At 33.7% G+C, this 26,260-nt stretch overlaps 1 pseudogene; it reads right to left on the bottom strand.

Annotated features, from left to right (window-relative positions):
- Nucleotides 1-4,676: 4,676 nt before the first annotated feature.
- On the bottom strand, nucleotides 4,677-23,062 carry LOC132564863 (cell death abnormality protein 1-like; annotated as a pseudogene).
- Between the last annotated feature and the right edge of the window lie 3,198 nt (nucleotides 23,063-26,260).

Raw genomic sequence — 26,260 nt, 5'->3', positions numbered from 1 at the left:
TTGTCTATTAGTTGATGACTTCTAGCAGGATAAAAATCGTGCGTATGGGAACAGGACCTTGTATATTGAATCATCTGAGACGTGTAAAGACCAGAGGTTGGGGATGCAGGAATATTGATATCCAGAAATAAAAGTAGGATTTTAGCACCGCCGGAATATCCTGTCGATACGTTCAATATTCTTTCCATGGAAAAAGTATTCCACACCTCTCATGAAGATGACAGTGTAATTATCGAAACATCACACATAAGTTTTGATTGGATGTGATATAAGAACGTTTACACTGCGTATAATTACCAGTGTGAAACAAATGTGTCACAATCTCAAGCAAAATTAGCTTAAACAAGACATTTATCAGAAATACGAAACAGCTGCTCAGGAACAAATGTTGAGAATGCAAGTAGCCGCAACATATGTAAATGTTATAATGAGTTTTAATGGAAACCGGTTTTCATACTGCTCCAAATATATAACATGACCTTCGTACAAGATTACGAAAATATTTCCTTTTTAAACGGGTTCAGTAAAAGTTTTTTATGTCTCCTCACGCGAATTTGATTTAAGTTTACTTGGTCATTTTCTTTGTTTTCCATCGATGAATCATAAATAAAGAGCTCATATTTACGTACATAGATAGTTCAAAGTAAGTAATATAGCAGTATAGCCTAGGAACACATCTCATGTTTAGATGGATTGGATATCGACTTAACAATACACTCTGTTTTTTACAAGGCTGTATGAAGATAAATATAATTGAGTGTCAGTCTGTAAACAATCTTAAAGTACCTTATTTCAGACCTCCTGGTTTGGAGGAAGAGGAACAGAATAAAACGTCTCTGATAAACATAGCTATTGTAATAGTTATCATCAACATCTGGTCAAGCGTATGAATACAAATTCGGTGAGTCGTCCACCAAAATGTAATTCTGTTAGATATTCGATTGTAGTATTTACTTTCTGTGTTGAGAAATGTTTGACTTTATAATAGATTCAGTCGAAGCATAATATACATTGTACTGACATATGCGCAGCTGTTTGACTTAAATAGGAAGCATAATCTTTGGGCCAAAAACGGGAACCCGTGACTTAAGTAATTAGTAAAATGAGTCGTTTAGGGAACAAAGTATTATACAATCATGTCGCTCATTTATACTTGAAATGTCCTTTGGAAACAACTACCTCATGTATGAATACACAGGAAGAGTAAACATCTTGGTTTGTGTCTATTTTCAGGACACGGTCCGAATATCTAGAATGGAAGTTCACTTGTATATAGGCCTAAAACCACAGTTAATAATCTTGTTAATATATCAAATCAGAACGTAAAGTAACTCATAGTCTGCATTTAAGAAAGATAAAACAATGTTATCCCCATGGTATTTCACATTATTTCCATGAAAAGAAGAAGAAAAATAAGTACAAGCCTGCCATAGAAAAGTCAGGGAAAAGAATTCATCAACTGACCTGACATTTCCTTTGTACAACAACCCGGAAGTTTGATTATAGTCATTATTGTGTTATTTTATCACGTCTGGCATAAATAAGAAAGAATTTTGTTTTAACTGACCTAAAACTTCCTTTTATACTTCAAGTGTACAACGACCCAGAAGTATACCTGTTGTTTGAGGGCACATAACGTTTTCTCAAGTGTTTGTTCAAAAGTATGAATAAATATACTTCTCGGTACTGTAATCAAAAATTAATTGTGGTTGAACTGTATTTCAGATAAAAGAGTTTTGTTATTCCATCGAAAAATAACCAAAAAGCATGTATATAATATATTCAAAGGTAATAAAATATGAGGTCTTCTTGGTAGTCCTTGCATTTCAAATCTGCAAAGAACACCTCTTAGAGATACAATTTCACTAATGTAAACAGTTAATGGCTGGTTGATATTTTGTCACGAGGTATACAGGTTCATAGACACGACCATTTCTAACCAATGAACTTTTTATCCTGTCGGCCAGTATTTTGACCGATTCAATCTCCATGTAACACGTTTTTCATAACCATTTTTAAATGTTGATTCAGTATTTCAGTACATTGGTATGTAATAAGAGGTAAAGCAATCACAAAACATGGTTATATTAATTCAGCTAATGTTATTAAAGCGACAATAATGTTAACAAAACACTACGAGAATACGATATAAAACGTCTATTTTCCAATAATATATTACAAAACTAAGACTTTCTGTTAATTACTAAGACAAGAATTTATACTAGACAGGAGATCGATAGATGGCGAAAGATGAAGGAGGATCTTGGACTGAATACGGATTCGGAATTTGCGAAGCTGCTACTTCACTGGTTAGCTTAACGTCAGCCCTATATTTATAACGTATCCGCCTGTCATTGATTATAATCCAATATCTAGTGTTTGGCGCGTGAATATATTATGAAAAACATTACTAAAAGTGTTATGTGATAAATGTTGAATGAAAATAGTTGTTTATTCACTTGAATTTACTATCGACAACGCGTGTTGGTTGTTGACTGCAAGGTGGGGCCCAATTGGGGGTATTTCTTCTAAGTGTAAAAATATGACCGTGCTGTTGTTACTGTGAGAATAACGACAGTGGTGATAAACATAACCTTCATAATAAATACATAGACACATGTTGAATGGTAAACAATATATATTAATGTGTACAGACAAAGTATCATTTCCTGTGAATTTCTGCACAATGAGTTTTCTTTTCCTATTGTAATTACCCCCTATCGGGCCAAATTAGTTTAGCACCCGCGATTGACATAGATAATTCTCGCACGACAAGCCAAAACAAAACGAATTACTAAGATTGATTGTTAAAATTTATATATTATAACACTTTAGAATCATTTACTGCAAACAAGAATTAGCAGAAAGGCGCAAAAGCAAGTGTCATACATAAGACAAGTGTGTTTGTTTACACTTTCCTCGTTATCCATTTTTTTCTTTGTAGCGGAAATGAATGACTTCTTCACGTGATAAGCCATGTGACCGACTAGGCTTTCTTCGTAATTAACCGAGCGTGGACATGTTTATAAACAATAGTCAAGATAAACAATGTTACGACGCCGAAAATATGTACAAAAACAACAAATTTGACGTTGTCTGATGCAAAGTTAAAAAAAACTCCGACTTTTGCATTCATGTTTTGAAATGTAAATATAATGGGTTTTGTGGAAAGATCTACTGCTTAGATGTAATGCTAACAAACGGCAGTCTGTATTATTTAACTCGTTTTGTATCACAAGTTTCACTATTTTTCACTTTCACTCATTAAAGGCACTTGAGATTAGGGAATAATTGAATGTCAGAGAGGTTCTGTCATCATTTTCCTGGCCCAGATATTAAATTTTGTCTGGGGTGGATTTCAGACATCTGTGAAAAAAAGAAACTGAAAAAAAAATGTTGACGATAAAAAAGATGTTTATTTTTTCCTCCTGGACATAACAGCAATATATGTAGATAAATATTGCTTTTCTTTTACTTTAAAACACACGGAAAAGAAATGTTTTTGAAAATGACTCTATATCGTGCTGTTTTCATCACACCACCACACGCGATATCTAAATTTGCTGACAGCATGTATAAATCAGTCCATACCAACCCAGTACATCACGCGACCATCATGAGAGCCTACATTAACACTTGGTCAATATAACTTGCAAGCGCATCCTATAATTGATACATTATGCGAAATATACTTAATACACAATTTTGGTATACCTTAAAGTAAATGAAAAAAGCTCTGTTTTTTCCTTGAATTTCGTTTATGTCTAGATCTCATTATAAGATGATGCAGTAATACGCAATATAGTGATATTTCGACTCAATATTTTAAGAAAATATTAATGATTGTCTCAAGTCTAAGACAATTGCAATAGCAAGTGTTTTGCTTTAATGTCTCGTGATAATGGGTGTGTTTTGGCAATTAATGAAGCAAGCGTTTCATGCTATAAACATCACCGTTGATGACGTATAATCATGAATGATACACAATGTTTTGTTAGTACAGTAGACATCATCCGTAAACATCGTTGTCATGACAGCCATTCACGGTTACATTCAACGAAGAGAAAGTTGACTTCTTAAGCGAACTTAATCATGTTTAATGAAGTTGAATTAAAGTATTTAAACATTTGATGTAACGTAACAGTATCTCACCCATGTCAACATAATAAAACAAATATAATCCAAACGTAGCGAACATGCCAGATAGTCCTCAGTCGCTGTGGACATTGTGAAATCATAGGAATATATAAATGTAAACAATGTACATTCTATATGAATACGCTAATAAACAAACAAACAAGCGAAATGCTAATAAGAAATTTACATGATAATAAGATGAAAAAAGTAAAGCATAACGTTTTAAGGGCTGTTTGATTGTAAGGGAGTAAGACGTTGATGATTATATACAATTTCTGTGAACTTAAGATGTCAACTGTACACAATAAACAATAGACGAGAGACGGAAACCGTAGATTGTCTAAGATGCATTAAATACGGCAAAGTCAAACGTAATGACAGGATCATTAGCAAGATGTTATGTATTAATCTCTTGACACTAAACCTCTGCCTTGAAGTTTGCATTGCTACAGACATCAGGTATTAACATGGTGTAGTAGAATTGAGTTGTGCTATATAAATCTGAAATGACAGTCGGTTGTATGAATGTGACAGTCCGATTATTTGACGATCATTTCATAGACGTGAGGAGCTTCTTCCTGTTCATTGGAAAGAGACGTATAGTTTGGATCTGGAACGGGTGATTCTGTAACATTAAAATCAAAGTGTGAAAGATAGACAAATGACAGACACGCAAATTACTTTATTCATGGATTTTGAAAGTAACATCTAATGAATAAATACCAAAGGGAAATGTATTCTAAATCATTTCTGTCAGTTTGTATTAGTTTACACTTAAAAAGGGGTATTTTGTCTTTCTTCCTCACCTTTATCCTGATCTGGTGACTTTTTTCTGATTTGATTTCTTCTGTGTAAACTGTATAATAGAAAATTGATAATTGTCGATAAGAGGAAACAATATTGAACCCATACAAATCGATCAATTAGATTTTATATTTATCATTATCATGTGTTTCAAGCTTTTGAAAATGCAAAGTCAGATACCAACCCATGACCGAGAAATATTTTCACAGTTCCCCATCAGCATCCAGAGACATTTCACAGACATTTCAAGCGCCTTAATCTTGTCATTTCTCTATTGGGATACCTAACTATCCAATGTATATATTTAACATATTTCAATAACTTATGGATCGTCGTTCTTAACGCAAATTTGTTATGCAATTTCATTTGTTTAATATATCAATACAATAAAAATTGATATGTTTGATGAACTCTGATTCCGTTTGCTTCTAATTCAAAATTGTATAGTTTAAGCTTGTTTTAAATTCAACATTTACTCTGACTTTCCTATTGTTGCTATTGATGTTGTCGTTATGTTACTTACCGAAGTAGACATATAACCGTTGTGATGACCACAGCAATCAGTAGACCGCAAAGGACAGCTATTATGATCAGCTTAGCATCGGCTGAAATGCAACATCATAATCCGTGCATATTAAATATGATATTGTTAATTAGTGTACTGTAGATATATTGACATATTTATATGTAGAAATCACCATTTCGTCTAAACCAAATGTTGGCAGGTTATGTCAAGTTAATAACTATTAATTATCAACGTTGGATTTTTCTATGACAGTGCTTTTGTATCTAAATCGAAATTCTACAATTTAAAGCCTATACAATATGTGCATATATCGTGACAATGCATACAATGATTAAAGAAAGTAAAAGTAACAATGCACTCAAGAATAGGATTAGAATCTGAAGGATCTAGACCAGAAGTTTAGGAAATGTTATATAAACTAATGAATTCAGTCCGATTAAGATGAAATCAGTACCTACCACTGTTTGATCTTTATTTGTTCTATACCGTTAGATATTTTCATTTTCCCTCCGTTTTTGCTTTTAGTTAGATAAATATTTCAATTCCATTTAGAAAAAGCGATATTAATCTACAGTATAATTGTCAAAGATAATTGCCGGTCAGGCATTTTTGCCTTTCTAATCCGTCGCAAAACCAAGAGGACACAGTAATAAGACGGAAAGGAATCAATTGATTTACATATAAAATCTGAGAGAAACCTTGAGCAAGAAATTGCAGTAACACACTTATAGTTCAAAAATCAAACGTGCCTTACTTTAAGTTATTTTGTTTTCCTAATCTGTCTCAAAATTGAAAGTGCACAACTATGGGATAGGGGGTCCATATATATATATAATTTAGGAAAGGCCATCATGTAAGATCTCATCAAATAGCGATAACAAACCTTCCTTGCTAAAATCTTCTGAAGGAACAACGATAACAATAGTTCATAGTAAAAATCCAAGATGGCCTTCTTTTCGCCATTTCGCCTTCTGATCAGGCATAAAAACAGACAAGCACAACAAGTGACACAGAGGAAATTTTAGTATGATCAATTCAGCACTTCCTGAGAAATAGCGATAACAATCTTTCATTTTAAAAGTCGCCTGTAGGTCATTGCGTACTGCTGATCAGCCCCAAAATCTAACAGGCACAACTAAAGACCAAGGCCTATTGAGGACTTCTCAAGAATTAGCAATAGCAAATTTTGCTTATGAATAGACAGACTACCAACAGACCACGGATGTAGGGCGATTTGAATAGTTCACAAGAAAGAATTAACTCACTCCACCATGTGAAACCTCACAAGATCAAAAATGCAAATATCAATTTGTCAAAATACTGTACAAAGTCATTTGAATATGTTCTGGTAATCTAATGTTCGGTAATACAATAAGAAATAGTGCGTCAAATTGGTTATGTTAATAAAAGTATCATGATATTAAACCTTATTTATTTCATAGTAATTAATAAACCAGCTTGAATCCAATATCAATCACTCTTGTTGGTCAAGATGGAAGCACGCGAGAGGTCTTACTGTAGGAAGAAACTGGAGTACTTGGGGAAAATCATACATTTTCACGTCCGTTCCGGTAATCGAACTCTGGGATCCTAGGTGAAAGGTAGTGTGTTACAACTGGAACTTAATCAATAAGGACCTTGCTTCCTTATCGTATCAGTACACACACAATTATTCACTTGGTTTCACTTACCAGCGCTAATACAATGACCGTCATCCTTGTTACACGTGTTGTCAGTACAAGTGTCCGGACAATCTGCACCACACACAACTCCATACTTTCCCGGATAACATTCTGCACACAAGCGTATGATGACTTAATTATTTGAAGATGTTACACTTGTAACATGCGCTAATATGAGATATGACATATTGTTTTACGTTAAATATGATATACTTTTATCGTGATGTTGTTTTCTCCTTTATCTAAAATTTGCTACAGATAATCACGTGAACATACATCAACGTCAAATAACATACACCAATCCATGCATATGAATAAATTTTGCGTTACATTTTATCCTGTTTTCTACAATTGTATAGTGTTTTATTTACCCAAGCATTGGCCAGTTTGTTGATCGCACACGAAATCTTTACATGTCACAGGGCACGTTAAGGAACATGTTGCACCATACGTTCCAATAATACAATCTACAAGTAATTTTTTCAAGAAGGAATAATACATGAATATTTTGTATTCGATAAATAAACTGTCACTATATATCTGTAGCATTGTTTCACTTGCCTTGTTTTAGAAATCAATGATTTTTAAAAATTATGCAACGTATTCAATCATTTGGTCAGTGTATATCCTCACGTGACAACCTCTGTTCCCGTCGCTTGACGACACCAAGGAAAATAAAACAGCTGTATTATACATTTTAAGTGAAGTCGGTGTGACCTGTTTGGTTAAATCGCTGAGAGATTGTGGTTAAACATTGGATGGAATATACAAGGACTTGTTAGTCAATATTATGTGACTGAATGGGAACCTTTCACAGGAAGTATGAAGGCTATGATATTACAATATGGTGGCGTTATGAAGTGTCAATTAGTGACCCAATTATAATTTTATTTCTGACTATAATTCTGGATGTTGCGGGGACGTAGAACTGCAAACTATTAATTTTTTTTATCTCCAATCGAATAAACTGACTATGGTTGCTGACATCAAAAGTGTGCTATCAGTTACAAAAGGAATGGTCAGTGATAATGCTGGAATCAAAAGACTGTACGTTACCCAGTGTACTATCAGTTACAAAATGAAATTGAAGTGGTAATAGTTGACAAGGTAATCGCAATACTGAATCAAATAAAGATCCATCAAGACCCCAGACATTCCATCGACCTCTTTTCCCAGCCCGTCCATGCTCACCATAAACCCTCTTTTACATAGCCTACAAACAGATGTAAGCGCTAGTAAGTTCACTGTAACACATTTGTCTTCAAAATTAGCGAGGTGAATTTAAGATCACGTATCGAAATGAAACGTTAACAACTTACCATAACAAAGTCCCGTTTTCCGATGACACATGCTGTCTTTACAGTTCATAGGGCAATCAATAGCACACCCATCCCCGTATTTTCCTGCTGTACATTCTGTAAAAAAAGTCGTAATTATAATCTTTATTACCTAAGATTCATTACAGCAAATGCAAGATCATAACTAGTAAAATTGAAATTAATATTTTGGGGTGAGGTAATCATTTCATGAGATTTGGGAGGGTCTGACAATGAAGTGACGTCTCAAACCAGTAGCAACGTTATGATTTTCTAGCGTAATTATATCTGTAGAGCTAGGATGATTCCAACTTTACTATTGAAAACTAATTTTCATACCACTGTAACAGACTTGCAGTCGCTTCCCTCTCATACAAAAAGGAAAATCAAGAAAGATGTCAAAGGTGTGTTATTATTTTCATAAACTCGGACATGTAATTGCTATTTTTACCTCTGAAAAAGTGTTTTCCCCCAAATATGACAATAAAACTCATCTTATCTAAAGCATTTCCATAGCAGGGATTTAAAACGCCATGGAGAGAGTGGAACAGTTTGGAGACATATTTATGTTTAAAATGTAACAGTTTTGAAGTCGCTTTCCTCCCATATGAAAGGGAAATTCAAGAAAGATTTCAAAGATATTAAATTTTTTCATATACCCAGACATGCAAAATACTTTTTTCAACTACGACAATGGAACCTATGTATGTTTAAACATTTTGCATGAAGTTAATTTTAGACAAGAATGGTAACATTTTCCGGTACCCTGTCATAAAACTATCTCATAATTATCTCATTCTCATAATTATTGTGATAGCAGGTGGTAGACACTGCTTTAGGACTTTAAGTTCGCGAGGTTTTATCGTACCATTCGAGTACGGTACGGTCCAGAATTTACATATTTACTAGATATTGGTCTAAAATTATCTGATATATAAAAATTACGAAAATTACTTAACAATATGACTGCTGCACCTCCCCGTTTATATATTGATTGATCACTTTGGATTTTCAAATTTATTCAGGCTCGTAGCATCACTGACGAGTCCTCGAAGGACGAAACAGCTTTATGATGCAGTTTAATTGATTGTATGATTCTACTGTTATGAGAGATTTCTGTTGCAAGAAAGATGAACGCCAGTTGTGAACTATACTGAAGCAAATTTCGAGAAAAATACTTCCGAATGAAAACAGCAAAATACGGAGGACGAAATTATGAAAATTAACCGAGTTTCTGGTTCCTCGTGTTTGGTTCGATTTTCCAGTAATTTATTAGCATAGCTATGACATCTTATTGTGTCCTCTCTTGGCTGACATTTGAAAAGTTGTTTCATCCCACTTTCAGATTTATCGATAACGTCTTCTCTTGAAATAGCAAGATGCTTATTGACCACGTCCCTCGGATATAACATCATGGATGCTTTTAAACAAGCTATATGAAAACATAATGATTTCCATTTCTCTATTGTGAACATTCCATTTATTGATTACAGCTTCCTGTATCCCCAACCTACAGTGTTTACGTGCCGCATCTGAATCGATATTCGAAGGCCTGTTCCAATTATCACGTTAAACTCTTCACGTATGGTTTCTAAAGAGAAATATTGTATTTCTTTGTGAAATGTTCTTGTTAGTTTGCCTGCTGGTTCATTATGGCAAATGTCGTCGATGAAGCAGAAGACAGTTACTCTTTCCCAACTTCTGGTCTTATTATTCTTGTACTTGTTTAGGAGTCTTCATGTAAATCTTTCTTTTCTCAATATTCTGCCTTAGTTTTATTGGATTTGATTTTGGATCATGATTATGATGTGAAGCTGTTTTTTCTTGTTTTTGAGTATATTTGTTATGTCAGTGATATTGAGTAGGCAATAAACTATCAGGGGCGACAGCTTAAGAAGCGATCGCGAAACTAAGCTTATTGCATGTTCTTCGCTACTTGACCTGAGAATTTGACAATTTGTTTATAGCAAACGAATTCATTACATATCACAGAGCATGTTGAGTAATACATTGACCCATACGTTTTCTAACAGCAAAATAACATATGTAAGGATAATCTAAACTCATATTTATTTCAATAACAAATATGAAGTATAAAATTATGATACGCCTTTTTTATGGATTGTTTTTTTACTATCGTGCTAATCATTTAACCATATAAATGAAAGCATTTCAGGGACAAAAAATGATAAGAAATTAAGATCATTTAAAATAACTTTTATCCTCTAAGTTGTATTAAGGATTAACTATTGCGTATGTCGATTTCATGGGATGATGAATTGAGTTGGTCTCGAGACAAATTTGACTGCAGTTCATCTTGAATTTGTCTCAAGACCAACTCAATTCATCATCCCATAAAATAGACATAAGCAATATATTCATTTCTTGTATTTCAATTCACGCTTCTTTTTCTATAGCATGGGAACTGACGCAATTTATCTTCTACTTTCATTTTCGGTTCTTGTTATCATATCGCCGGTTCGCAAACGAAGCGGTGTCGGCCATTGTTTTACAGGCACCGAGCCAGGCTTCAGTCGCTTCACATCTTTTGAAACGTAAGGTTACAGTTATTAAATGTTGAATTAAATTTTTATTTTGATGTTTTTAAATCTCATACTTGTGGTATATTGCCAGTCTAGTAGAAGTTGGGGAGTCTTCTCCCCTTACCTAAAATTTGTATTCATACACACTGGCAATGTTAATCTGATCAAATTCATTGGTTAATGAAACAGGTCACATATAGTAGTTTCATTGAGTCTGATTTGGGTAGAAATTGAAATATTAGTATATGAATTAAGTTTGGACAACCCAGACAGCTTGGAATATATCAAACCACAAGAAATTGTTGGCGAACAATAGTTCCATTGAGTCTGATTTGGGTAGAAATTGAAATATTAGTATATGAATTAAGTTTGGACAAATATCACCCAGACAGCTTGGAGTCGATATATCATAACACAAGAAATTGTTGGCGAGCAATGTGACAGGTTTTGTACCTACAATTAATCCTTGGTTATTTAACTTCAAACTAGAAGTGTGGTTAAAAACGTTGTTATCGTTGGTTGAAAAGTGAAAAAGTCGAACATTTAATAACGCTTGACACAACAGCGACGATTTTAATTAGGCATAATAAACTGTCCAGTCAACGGCTTTTTAATTTATGGCCTTTTTGTGAATTTGACATATGACGTCTTTGTCCACATATTTGAATTTATTTACTTTGAAAACAGCGTAATAACACATTTAATCCACGTCCTATTTCATACACTGCAAACTGTGATTATCAAAACATTAAGAGGTCAAACATACGAAGGAAGTTAAAAAAAAAGATTAAGAACAAACATAACGCAACCAGTAGGTCTTTTCATATAATGGCGAAAAGCCCTAATGATATGAAATATAACAATGTCTTTTCACCGAATGATGAAAAACCCTAATTAGACGTAGCTCGTTATCATCACGGACTTAAAGCGGAAAATAAGACATAACATTTTAGTCAAAGACCTTCTCGGGCGCACTGATACGCCATTGATCCGTGCGTTAATTGTTACACCGTTTCTTATCTTTGACATATCAAAATTACACAAGATGTTTTTTCCTACACTTCTACAGTATGCAGTGATTTAAGGTGCATTTTTCTCATATCATCCATTGTGTCAATTAAAACCAATTTTAACCCATTAATGGATATACATTATCATATCAAACTGTGTCAGTAATTTAGATATAGTCCAGCTTGCTAGTGTGACATTCCTACTGAGGATTGCAATAAGTATTTCTGTTACCGTCGCTATATTAGATATTCCTGCTTGCTAGAGTTGCTCTTATAAAGAGGAATATAAACACTACTTCTCTCGTTAACCCTGTTACAATAGGTAATTCTTCTTGATATTGCGGTTGTAATGTTTGAACATCTCTTCAACTAATGGAGTCCTAACAAAGTTACTTTTTATATGGAAGTATGGGCAATTCTAAAAGAGGTAAGACACACAAACAAACCATTGAGATATTTTAATTTACATGACGTTATATGTCTAATTTCACCCATGGCAAATAGATGTCACCACCTAAACGAGTAACTTGGAGAATTAACAAATATAACATATAACTTACCACTACAATTCCCCGTTTCCTGCTCACATGTATTTTTACAATTCACAGGACAGTCATCTTCACATGTAGTACCACGTCTTCCAGAAACACATTCTGAACAACACCAGAGAAATAACTGACATGAGAACAAAATGTTAACTTAAGCTCAAATGCGATGAAATAAGATTTTCATACCATGTCAATATAAAATACAGTATAAACATGTTCGACAAAATGACGAATATCAGCTCAGAGAATCAACAAAATAAAATTGATATCTCACCATTACAATTCCCGGTATACTGCTCACATGCATCCTTACAATTCACAGGACAGTCATCTTCACATGTAGGACCACGTTTTCCGGAAACGCATCCTGATTATATGAAATACATTCCATGAACTAATTCCTATTCAATTTAGTAATCTAGATAGAGTAACAACTTTCCTTTAAACTCTACCTTGTATTACAATTAGTTTAACAACTTTGTCAAAATTTGTTCTCATATTTTCAAGAAGACTTCAAAAAGTGCAATCGCATCAGATTAATGAAGAATCTAATATCTGAAAGATGTAAATTAAATGTTTTTATAGATCTTTAATATTTTCTGATAAAGATGTGAGGTCTTTTGTTTTCTTCATTTGATTGTTTCTTTGATTGAGTGGTGTTTACTGAGATATTGGAAATATGCATGTATACGAACGAAGGATGTCCGTTTCAATAGGACATAATATTGATGATTCAGACAGGCAGGAACACACCGGAGGAAATACTGACATGAGTGCATAATCTTAATTCAAACTCAAATTAGAATAAATTATGACAAAATATACCATAAACGGAAGTACATGGAGATCCATGACAGAGTTTAAAGTGAACAAGACCAGGTATTCCGGAAGAGGGAGCGACTCCTGCTTAATCGACGATACTCGCCATGTAAGTTTTGGTCCGTCCAACTAAGGAGTGTTCCAAAATGACAACAAGGAACATATATAGAAACGGAATCACTAGACACAATAACTAACACCAGACATGTCTTACTTAATATCGGAAAAGGGAACAAATATTCTCATTTCACGAAATCAACAAATTAAATATATAGTTTACCATTACAATTCCCCGTATCCTGTCCACAGGTATCCTTACAATTCATAGGACAATCATCTTCACATGTGGTACCATGTTTTCTGGAAACGCATCCTGAAAATACAAAATACTGACATGAGTGCATAAGCTTAACTCAAACTCATATACGAATAACCTAGGGTTAAATATGCACGAAACAGATTTGCATGGAGATTCATGAGTTCAAAGTAAACAAGACCAGATATCGGGGAAAGGGAAGCGCCTACTGCTCAATCGACGATACTCGCCATGTAAATTTTTGTTAATCCAATAATGATGTGTCACGTTCTCAAATGAGAATAAAACAAATTAATAACGGAATCGCCAAACAAACTAATAACTAACACCAGACATGTCTTACTTAATATCGGAAAAGGGAACAAATATTTTCCAATGAGTTTATTAAAACGATCGTAATCATTATCTCTCTGAACCTGGTGTTGTTAGTTGACGAAATATATCTATTTGATATTAAATTCAAAACGAATTTCATTCTGTTGAATGTTAGAAATACCAATAATGCATCACCTTTTCTTGTTGTTTAAACAGGCATACTTTTATCCAGATTAATTTGTATAGTAGTTCAGGAAATCAACAAATTAAAAATATAGTTTACCATTACAATTTCCTGTATCTTGTCCACAGGTATCCTTACAATTCACAGGACAGTCATCTTCACATGTGGTACCATGTTTTCTGGAAACGCATCCTGAAAATACAAAATACTGACATGAGTGCATAAGCTTAACTCAAACTCATATACGAATAACCTAGGGTTAAATATGCACGAAACAGATTTGCATGAAGATTCATGAGTTAAGAGTATCCTTACAATTCACAGGACAGTCCAGTGAAAAATACTTATTCAAAATGCAAAATACAAAGCTGTTTTCGGCATTTCAGTAATGCTAGAAAAAAAGAACGATATTCTTATGCCTGTTTATAGTTGAAAATCAAGCAAAATAGCTATATATCATTCCAAATTTGTGTGGGAAGAAGCTCATCTCTTCGATAATGCAAGTGGAAGACACTACTGAAAGACTTTTCGTTCCCGAGTACTTGACCTCCTTCTGCTCTATGTGAAATAGTTATGCGCCTAGTTCTATTTTTAGATTTTGACTTTCTTTCGACCAATTTTGATTTTCCTCAGTCACCATGTTTTTCCAAATCAAGGCATTAAGAATCACTGAGGAGTTCTAAAACTGCGAAAGAGCTGTATTATAGAGTTTATTGTATAATTTGACTTACATGTATGTCATTCTACATTTGTTTTGAAAGATGCTATAATCTTTGTTTCTTTTGATTGATAGTAATAATAAATATGATATCAAATGAAATTGCTCTTTTCATCGACAAATGCATTTCCGTCAGAACAAATAACTGATTGCTTTGCAAATTTTAGAGTTATGATAAGAAAATTGAACTAACAAATCGCATTTTATAAGTTTTGAAAGCAATGCTTTCTGAATTTTGATATAGGTGTGGCGACTTGAAATCAACTGAGGAGGATCAAACACGTCAAGCTTCAATATATCATAAAAAGAAAAAAAAAATTTCTCAATAAGATCGCTATGGTGACCATAAAGCTTCCCCGTAATTAATTTCACCAACCTTCATATTCTAAACCCTGTACTACGAGTTTTTAAGTTAGTTGACGACTTCTTCCGCAGAAATTGTGATAATGGAAACAAGCCCTTGAATATCCAATCAATAGCGACATGCATGTTGGAAATATTGCGATCAAGATATGAAAAAATCACAATAGGAAAATGGCAATTAACAATTCATCATACAGTTGGTGGACAGCTGTCAAAGTTGGTTTCGTTGAAGGAAAAGATCGAGATAAGTAGCCGATTAGTCACAGCATTAGCTGCGAAGAGAAAAGTTGCAAAATGGTACTGAAGTAATTCGAGCAATAGGGTAAGAAGTGAGCACGGCCGAGAGAAGATGTGGAAACATTAAAAAAATTGCCATAGGATGAAGAAGCATGCCGTGATAGAGAGAATGAAAGTAGATCAGCAAAAGAGGGTTTTTTCACACGAGTAAAATCATGAAAGTGAAATGTCAAAGATTTTAGATATGTATACTGAATAAAGTTCAAACTGTTATATTCTTTATCAAATTCCGAGTTGCAGCAAACTTATTTTTACAGTCTTTATCATTGCTTTCGATTAATCTCTATATATGTATAATGTATGTCAATTACATACGAAAACAAAACCCAGTGTCCTTCTCACAAATAGAGTCTCCACAGTTCACGGGACAAATATTGTTGCAGTTAATGCCATAATTCCCCGGAAAGCAATCTGGAAAGAGAATGAAATGTACCATGAACACAGCATGCAAGCGAAAGGTGTTTTATTTGGTAATACTATATATGTTGTACTGTTAATGAGCACTATATGAAGCCATATCAAATTAAAGTGGATGTACAGTTCGAATTCGTACTGCTTTATTTCTGTACATATTACCAAACATATATAATAAATGAATAATTAGATAATTAGGTAATAACGTAACTACAGATCATCAAAATTAAAAACTTCAAACTAACGAAAAATGTCATCCGACAGTTTTAGATTTGATCCAAATAGCATATCATACTTGTTGCGTTGATTAAGGTAAAAAATTGGAATATTTTCTGTTGCGGAGAAAGTGATCGTGTAATTCTAGGGCTTATATCTTGAAGTAGAAAACCATTTAATGAAGACTGGATTGTCATGTCATTCATAATGGTGATTAGGGCTGTTAACAGATGCATTGAATTTGTGAGCATTTTTTTCATATTCAAGTAAACGAATTTGGCCTTGCAAATAGCATTCCCGAAATTGAGCGCAATACGCAAGCGAGAAGAATATATCCTTTTTGTTATTAATAAATAAAAGAATATCTACAGCTGAGCAAAATGTCATGATTATTTTCAAACACAGAAATTATATGATGTTTTGTGTCTTTTATACAATCTACGAAAATACAGCTGCGAGACACTGCTTGTGGTATACTCGTCTCCGAGGTTTATCGTAACATGTATTCTATTCGTTCTAATAATGACACAATTCAGAATATACCTGTGTACTTGACGTTCTTTTAAAATGAACAGATATATCAAATTTATCAAATTTACTGAATAATGGGGCTATGACACCTCTAGGTTTTGGTCCTTATTTCAATCACTTCGGATGTTCTTGTGTCATCTCATAGATTAAACATTTAGCCTCTTAGCTTCACTGACGAGTCCTAGAAGGACAATTGAATGATAGAAAGTTTAGCTCATGCTTTGACTGTACTATATCTCTTCTAAATTTGTATTAAACAGTGGCATTCATCTGTGTATCTTTTATACAATCTAATCAAATAGAATAGAGAAGCTTATATACTGTCCAGTATAAAAACGGGAACAGTTTTCGTAGATAGACGTCGCATGAGAAAAATACTTTAAACCACGTAAAGATCTTTGAACAACATAAAAAGTAAAATATCGGATACAAAATAAAGCACAATAGATGAAATATAGAACGCCAGTCAATCGAAGAAAATGAATAGCCAAACCCACAAAAAAAGTCATAGATTGAGCAATTCAGGAGCTCATGTAGAGGTTAAGAATTTCATGGAATGGAAAATACAATAAAATGCGTTATGTTTTAATTTAGTTTTTCAATTTTAGTACTCACACAAACAAGATCCGGTCGTAGAATTACAGTTGCCGCCATAACAATTATCTGGACATAGATTTTCACAGTCTCCATCACCGTACCTCCCTACCTGACAGCCTGTTTCAGGATAAAACAAAACGTGTCGGTGTTTCATCAGTTTTAGCGATGTTTGTCTTTCAGAAAACCACAGTCAATGATGTCCCTTTTCATTAAAAAATAATTCTAAGCCGACAGAAATAAAGATGTTACATATTAAGTGTTGTTTGTATATGGTATGAGTTTCATCAGAGTGTTGTTATTTTCCAATAAAAGCACAAAAGGGGATGCCAGCTTTAGCGATATGGAAGTACATACCATAAACTGTATTCACGGTTTGGTCTGACTTGTGTCTACCACAATAAAAGAGCTATTGCGATGAATACAATGAATATCAGTAGGGGCGTAATGGTATGAGCTGTATGGAAATAAAACTGATAAATATGTAAAACTGACAACCTCATAGATGTTTGGAAATGTTTTGCTTATTTCAAATTAAATAACTGTTAAAATGGTTAATCTTCTACAAACCAATAAATTGTTTAAAATCGTTTCGTGTGTTTTAATTTCTGTGAGTAATGAAATGCTAGTTCGTCAACTTGTGTCAGCCAGCCAGCCAGCCAAACGAGTTTAATCCATATGTGGTTATTTGTTTTGTTTACACCTTACTTGCAATGATAAATTCGTGTGTTGAATGCTTAATTACTTCCACATGATATTGTACAAACCTTCAAACACCATTGATTAAGTTTTTTTCGGTTATCTGTTCAATCGATCTCAGTCCGGAAGAACTTTGAAGAAGTTATATTGGACATTTTATATATAGGTAATCTAGCCTTCATATTTGGGCTAGATTATGATGTCGAAGACATTTCAATACACGTTTTCATCTCTTAGTTTTACGCTCAAACATGTTTGAAATCATATTTAAACAGATATGACTGACCGTTTGTTTCACCTCAGACCAATGCAATTTTATCAATATTCAGGCAAGATAAGTCCTCCCTAACTTAATTCCCAAGTACGTAGAAATGCTCGATATACTCATCTGTACATCTATACAATGTAGACATCAACAACTAAAGTGATTAATACAGTAGCAGTAAACAGATACCTTACTTAAATAAAACTCAATCTAATACCCCATGTCTATGACACCTAAAACGTGTTTCTATCAGGTAATTGATGTATTTAAGGGGATATACAAAAACGTCTGAAGATTTAATGCCGCTTGGGTAACATTCTTTAGAAAAATGTCGAATCTGGCGATAGTGCTTCTTGTATGACTGCATCATACTTTAAAGATGTAACATACAAATATCTTTAAATGATATTTTCATTACAAATCTGACCAAACCAACGAGAACGAACTGCGATTAATATCTTCACAAGAGTCTTAACGTAAAAAGTCGAATTTCGTCGTTGTTTGCACAGGAACAAGGAAGCAGAAGTTTGATGGTACTGTAATTTGATATGCAAAATGTATCATGGCTGAACAGGTAAAAGGAAGCGGATGAAGGGAATATCCACGAAGCAAAAATCCAGGAAAATATGTTGATATACATGTTCGTCCTTTTAGATCAAGATCGAAAAACTGAGAAAATTTGACTAATCTTACATGTACCAGTCCTCGAAATTCCAACGGTTGCAATTGTAAAGAGCTGAGATCTATAGACCCACACAAGCACACCCAACGCACAAACACATGTATATTTATATCATATGACATGATTTATAATTTTAACATATTCAACTTTGATAGATATTTTACACATGCAGAAAACTTGTTTTCAGTAGATGATATTTAAGTCTTAGATGGTTTATCCTAGATCTCCAGGGTAACCGAACAACATTTAATTACAACCTTGTGTTTGATATTCTGACATTTCAGTTGTTAGCATCATCCCGTTTTTAGAAAGCGACGTATTCTAGATTATGTCAAACGAGGTTATACTTACCAAACACCTGTACCTCGCATAACTCAAGAACAGCGTATTCAGAATACCATCCTTTCCGCCTAGTGTCGTTTCTATAGTTGTAGACGGTGACATACTGGGCTACATACGGGCACTGATGTGTTACCACCAACTGTACTTCAGTTTTTTTCATACTCTTATCCTCGTAACAGAGGGCACCTTGGGTCGGTGTGTCGGTGGTATTAGACAGGTAAAGATGATAACCCGCAAGTCTGCATTGAAAACCGTCTATAATAAAGATGAAAGTGTTATCATTTAATTCACAATTAAAATACATGCACAGTTGTATGTTGTGTTTGTACTGTAGGTGTGATGATTTTAAAATCCAATAAAAGTGGATAAGTACAAATGTTAACATTATTATAGTTCAGTAAACATATCCGGGTTTGGCAAGCACCTAATATTTGCGTAGATAACCAACGAAACTACATGCCATGTACAATACAAGTGCAAAATTACTTTGATATGTTTATTTCATATTTAAAATAAGAATTAACGCCAGTTTCGACTTGCATTAATCATGTCGATAGAGTTCTTTAAGGAATTAATAACTGACAGTAAAGCACACATGTCCGTTCCTGAAAATAATTGAACCATGTTGATAAATTCCCTTTTATCTATCTTTGAGTTAATTGAGAAACAGAATTGGAGAGAAGATAAATCTAATCTGATAGAAGATAACTATATTCCTGTTATAGATTTTCACTAAAAAGAAATCAATGCTTTAAACTGTATCTAAAGCTACGTTCGAAGTACAAGCAAATAGTTGTATATCTATATCTTAAACTATATTTTATACCGGTCGTTCCCTGCTCGGTACTTATTGTGTTTGCAAGTGTTTTATTTGCTAGATAATAATTGAAGGGAACTGTGAACCTTAAATAAACCAGTTTTTGTTTGATAACGTGAAAGTAAACTGATTTCTAATTTTTACCATTTTTTCAATAATCATAAATGGATACGTTAACAGTTGAAAGCGGTATAGCTGCAACAACGATATAATTTTACTCGATTCTTAATATAATATATGATAATTCAAAATAAAAGCAATTGTGGCGTATTAATTATTCAAGCGTTGTTAATATGTGTCTTGTTACGTCTGTGTCCTAACGTGTCCGGTAAATATGTGTCTTGTGCTTCATAGAATATGTGACTTCTCGTCACTTCTTGAAACTGCCTGGTGAGTATGTCTTATCTCATTTAATCATGTCGATTTCCATTTCAGTAAAGTGTCCGATAAATATGTTTTATCTGAAAATGACTCCTATCCTTGACTGGAATGTTTTTAGTATATATGAAACTTGTGCATTCATATGTGTGCTGATTTCAGTGTTTGGTAAATATGTGTCGTGTTATTTGTTTGTCCTTACCAGCAATGTGTTCTGGTTGATACATGTCTTGATTCATGTCTTTTTCCATGTCAGTAATGTGACTGGTTTATGTGTCTTGTTATGACTTTGTGTTTATCTGTAAAGTATCTGCTACGCTTATGCCTTGTTTAATACTAACCCTGTTCTTAAGGGGTACGTATTTATTGAGTATGTGTCTTGTTTGATAATGTTTGATCCAAGTCAGTAATGTGTATGGTAAATGCGTGGCTTGTTTAAGTTTATGTATGTCCTGGTCACTAATGCAATTTGTAAATATGTTTGTATTGTATCGTAAAGGCAACAAGGACAATATATGGAGCTATATAAGTAATTTAATCAACTGTAAGTGTTTTGAAATTTTGACGCAACTGTGTATCTGATGTATAAGTTTTTGGTATAATTGTTGACTGATATACTCACGTCTGTAATAAATTTTGATTCTATTTACAGTCATTAACTCTCCAAGATCTACACGCCACCAGGCCTCCTTGTGAACGTTAGGCTGTGTATGTGTACAGCAGTTCTTTGTAATATCTGTATTCAAACAGTTATCCACAACTTTACTGGCTGTCCATGTATTGCCATTATCGGAACTTTGCGAAGCATTCTTCAATAAAGCGAGATTACCTGCAACATTTTACAAACAATATAATTTATACGATAATATATGTATTCATTGCCTTCTTATTATTCATCTTATTTGATGTTCTAAACATAAGAAACTTAAACATCGCACAGTCAAGTACGTACTTTTTAGCATAATCTATATTCCAGGGGTTACGACCTCTTTCGCCCTCTGCACCTTTGGAACATATCATGACGAAATTGAAATAAGTGTATTCATGCCATACCCTATGTGAATATTATTGTCTTACGCTGTTTTAGAATAGACTGCTTGTCATAACTATTGCTGTAACTTCAAAATTCAATAATGCTATACCTGTGATCAATATGATAAAACATGTCAAAAGAAAGAAGGCCGGCAGATCAGAGAAAACAAACATTTACCACTTTGTTGGTGCTGTAGGCGGATGTCAACCATTAGACTCTTAGTGTTTGATAACTCAAGTGAATAACACATTTTTCATTAAAAATTACAGTTAGATACAGTAGCGACAAACAATGAATTCAATTGCATCATATAGATAATTATTCCTTCTAGGACTCAACAGTGATGCTAAAGGTCTTAATTTTGAGGCCTAGAGAGAAGAGAAGGTAAACTAAATTTTGTAATTATCTGATAACTTAAAAACAACATCAAGTACGTGTGTATTAACTAAAACATGGCATGCAAGTTACCGTAAACCGCGGGTTCAACAGCAGTGTCTACACTACCCAAAGGCATAGGTAACAGCTTTTCTTGAATTCTTTAGACAACAGTGCTTAAAGTAAAAATGAAATAATGTTTCTAAAAATAGACTTAAGAAGCAAGTAAATGTTGTCATAGTTCATGTATCTAAAGAAAAGTCAAGTCTGTCCTTGGACAGATGCCTGGACATTATATGAATATTTTTTATAATGTAATATATTAACTTCATGTCACAGAGAAAAGTATCGAATGTACTGTAAAAATATACCGTTGACTACTATGATATTATTAGTGAAGTAAACATGCTATTTATGATATTACAATGCTGTTCAACCCAGGGAAATATGACATATATAATGTCGAATATAAAGTATTAGACAACGTTTTCCATATGTACATTGTAAGTCCGTAAACAACTTTATACAACCCACTTTCAGATCTGCTGATATGGAGGAGGAAGTATTGTATCTTAAACAAATCAATAACGTCACACCTGCGATCAGGTAAGTCAACAGGAAAGAGCACACACATTTATCACTTGGTAAGTTTCAACTCTCGGCGAAACCCTTGTCTGTTCTTCTACAGTTCCCTGTTTCACTCGCTATGGAACGGGTGTCAATAACTCTGTTTATCATTACAATAAGCTAAACATCCATTAATTTATTATTATTGATGCAAAGTAATAATTTCGTAATTCATATATCTAAATACATACATATAATACTGTAGACATCAAATGTCAAAATGACATGCAATAAACGTATCATATGGTGATTAAACTTAAGATTTTCTACAATATAATACGTTATGTTTAATTCTACACAGTACCCACAAATATCAAGGCAAACACGGGTTTTACACATACAGCAGTAATCTAGCTAAATTATTAAATCTATCACCGAAGTAAAGCAGTCAGATTGCTATAATCAGTCTGTAAACAACTTTAAATCACCTACTTTCAGATCTGCTGGTTTGGAGGAAGATGAATAGGATCAGAAACACATCCCTGGTAAACACAGTTCTTGTAACAGTCATTATTAACAAAATGGCGATTTAACAGCAACAAGGAAGTGGAAACGTTATTGCTAGACGTGAATGTACTGTTCATATACACGCACATATGTTCATTGACAGAGAATCAAACCCCATGACTGTCAATAACGGCGTCTTTGTCTTCCTTACACTACCCATATTTTTGCCACGCTTTGGTGCACATATATAGTATTGACTAAATATAGACATGAGGGTAGGTGTGCACATAGCAAACAATCACTAATGCTGTGCCTCTAGTAATATATAATCTCTGTTCATTTTGTTTATATTTTCCGGTTATTCCTTTTAACATCATGCTAATTAAGGCTAGACAATAGTTTCAATTAGATATGTTATGTTCAAAACTTTATCTGCTGGAAATAAGCTCACGGGTTTGTTATGGGTTTCCTGCCTTACCATTACCTTACGAGACGTATCACGATTATTAAACTCCCGAGAACGGAGGTTGAAACGGAAGTATTGAAAACAACATGCACTGGTTAACCATCTTCCAATCTTATCTATAGACATATCTTGCGGACTTAGATATCCTGATTGTAAATATCGGTTTTTGCTGATTGTTCAGGTAATTGTATAAGGTTTACAAATGTCTGATGATAATATCGTTTATTCCAAATAAACAAATTCGACTGCTAAGATCTAAACATACCTTGTAATGATGTTTACCTATAATATTGAAACTACAAATCTATCGTTCAGCAGATTACCAGCGTGTTTTATGTTACATTTTTATTACAAATACCTTAAAAATTAAGCAAAACTGACGAAAATATGTTGTACAGAAGTTACACTATTGTATAATTGAATTCAGCATGTCGCGTTTCCGTCATGTTAGTTTCCAGCTTGATGTAAACAAATAATGATAAGAAAATACCAACAGATCAACGTAATCATCAACCAATCTCAAATGCAATAAAACCCTTGCTCAATCCAAGAAAGTAGTACCACATTCTCAAATGAGAACAAGGTATTCATCAACGGAACCAATAAGCAAATTAACGAGCATCTAATACGCCCAGCCTCATATTGCACAATGAAATAGAATATTTCTCACTGAAATCACTATGAAGATTGTAGTCTGTGTTACGAGTTTGTCTATCTGTTGGTGACTTCTAGCAGGACAAAAATCGTGCGTATGGGGACAGGACCTTGCATATTGAATCATCTGAGACGTGTAAAGACCAGAGGTTGGGGATGCAGGAATGTTGATATCCAGAAATAAAAGTAGGATTTTAGCACCACAGGAATGTCCTGTCGATACCTTATCATCTTTTAAATCTTTTTCCCATGGAAAAAGTATTCCAAACCTCTCATGAAGATGACAGTGTCATTATCGAAAAGTCACACATAATTTTAATTGGATGTGATATAAGAACGTTAACACTGCGTATAATTACCAGTCTGACACAAATGTGTCACGATCTCAAGCAAAATTAGCTTAAACAAGACATTTATCAGAAATACGAATCAGTTGCTCAGGAACAAATGTTGAGAATGCAAGTAGCCGCAGCATATGTACATGTTACAATGAGTTTTAATGGAAACCGGTTTGTAATACTGCTCCATATATATAACATGACCTTCGTACAAGATTACGAAGATACTTCCTTCTTAAACGGGTTCCGTAAAAGTGTTCCATGTCTCCTCCCGCGAATTTGATTTAAGTTTACTTGGTAATTTTCTTTGTTTTCCATCGATGAAGCATAAATAAAGAGCTCATATTTACGTGCATAGTTATTTCTAAGTAAGTACAATAGCAGTATAGCCTAGGAACACATCTCATGTTTTTACAAGGCTGTATGTAGATACATATACTTGAGCGTCAGTCTGTAAACAATTTTAAAGTACCTACTTTCAGACCTCTGGAGGAAGAGGAACAGAATAAAAACGTCTCCGACAAACATAACTCCTGTAATTATTATTATCAATATCTGGTCAGGCGTTTGAATACAAATTCGGTGAGTCGTCCACACGTAATGTTGTTAGATATACGATTGTAGTATTAACTTTCTGTGTTGCATTCGTCTATATATAATAACTACGTCAAGTTGTAGTAATTGAGACTTTATACTATAATATACATTGATTCAGTCGATGTAGGAATTTATAAATCTAGACATCTCCCTCATGAACAAAGCTGGCCGCCGGTCACCTTCGGTACCAATATACATTGTACTGACATATGCGCAGCTGTTTGACTTAAATAGGAAGCATAGTTTTTGGAACAAAGTATTAAAACAATCCTGTCGCTCATTTATACTTGGAATTTCCTTTGCAACATCTTGGTTTGTGTCTATTTTCAGGACCAGGTCCGAATATCTAGAATGAAAGTTCACTTGTATACAGGCCTAAAACCAGAGTTGATTTCAAAGTTAAAAATCTTGTTAATATATTATTTTGTCATCTGTCCAATCAGAACGTAAAGTAACCCATAGTCTGCATTTAAGAAAGATATTTTCATTTGAATGTCGGTAACATTCTAAATAATAGATCTAATTACACAGTTCTTCCCACCACACACATAGTTATGAAAAGAAATGTCATCACCATGGTATTTTACATTATTTACATGAAAAAAGAAAAGAAAACAAAGTACAAGTCTGTCAAAGACAAGTTAGGGAAAATAATTGATCAACTGACCTGACATTTCTTTTGTTCAACAACCCGGAAGTATAATTATAGCCTGCATGGATACATAAATCATTTATATATAAAAAAAGTTTTGATTTGTATCAAATCTTGTTTTGGTAAAATAAGTATGGCAAAACAGATGTCATTATTGTGCTATTTTATCACGTCTGGCATAAATAAGTCAGAATTTTGTTTTAATTTACCTAAAACTTCCTTGTATACTTCAAGTGTACAATAACCCGGAAGTAAACCTGTCGTTTGAGGGCACAAATAAAATGTTTTGTCAAAAGTATGAACATATATACCTCTGTACTGTAGTGTAAACAAAAATCAATTGTGGTTGAACTGTATTTCAGATAAAAGAGTTTTGTTATTCCAACGAAAAACAAACAAAAAGCATGTATATAAGGTATTCAAAGGTAATAAAATAGAAGGTCTTCTTGGTCGTCCTTGCATTTCCAAACTCTTAGATATACAATTACACTAATGTAAACAGTTAATGACTGGTAGATATTTTGTCACAGCTTTGACGAGGTATACAGGTTTATA

Source organism: Ylistrum balloti, unplaced genomic scaffold, assembly GCF_031769215.1.
Source record: "Ylistrum balloti isolate Yb309-2 unplaced genomic scaffold, AGI_CSIRO_Ybal_v1 Utg373086, whole genome shotgun sequence".
NCBI lineage: Eukaryota > Metazoa > Mollusca > Bivalvia > Pectinida > Pectinidae > Ylistrum > Ylistrum balloti.
This window is presented reverse-complemented; position numbering and strand designations above follow the sequence as displayed.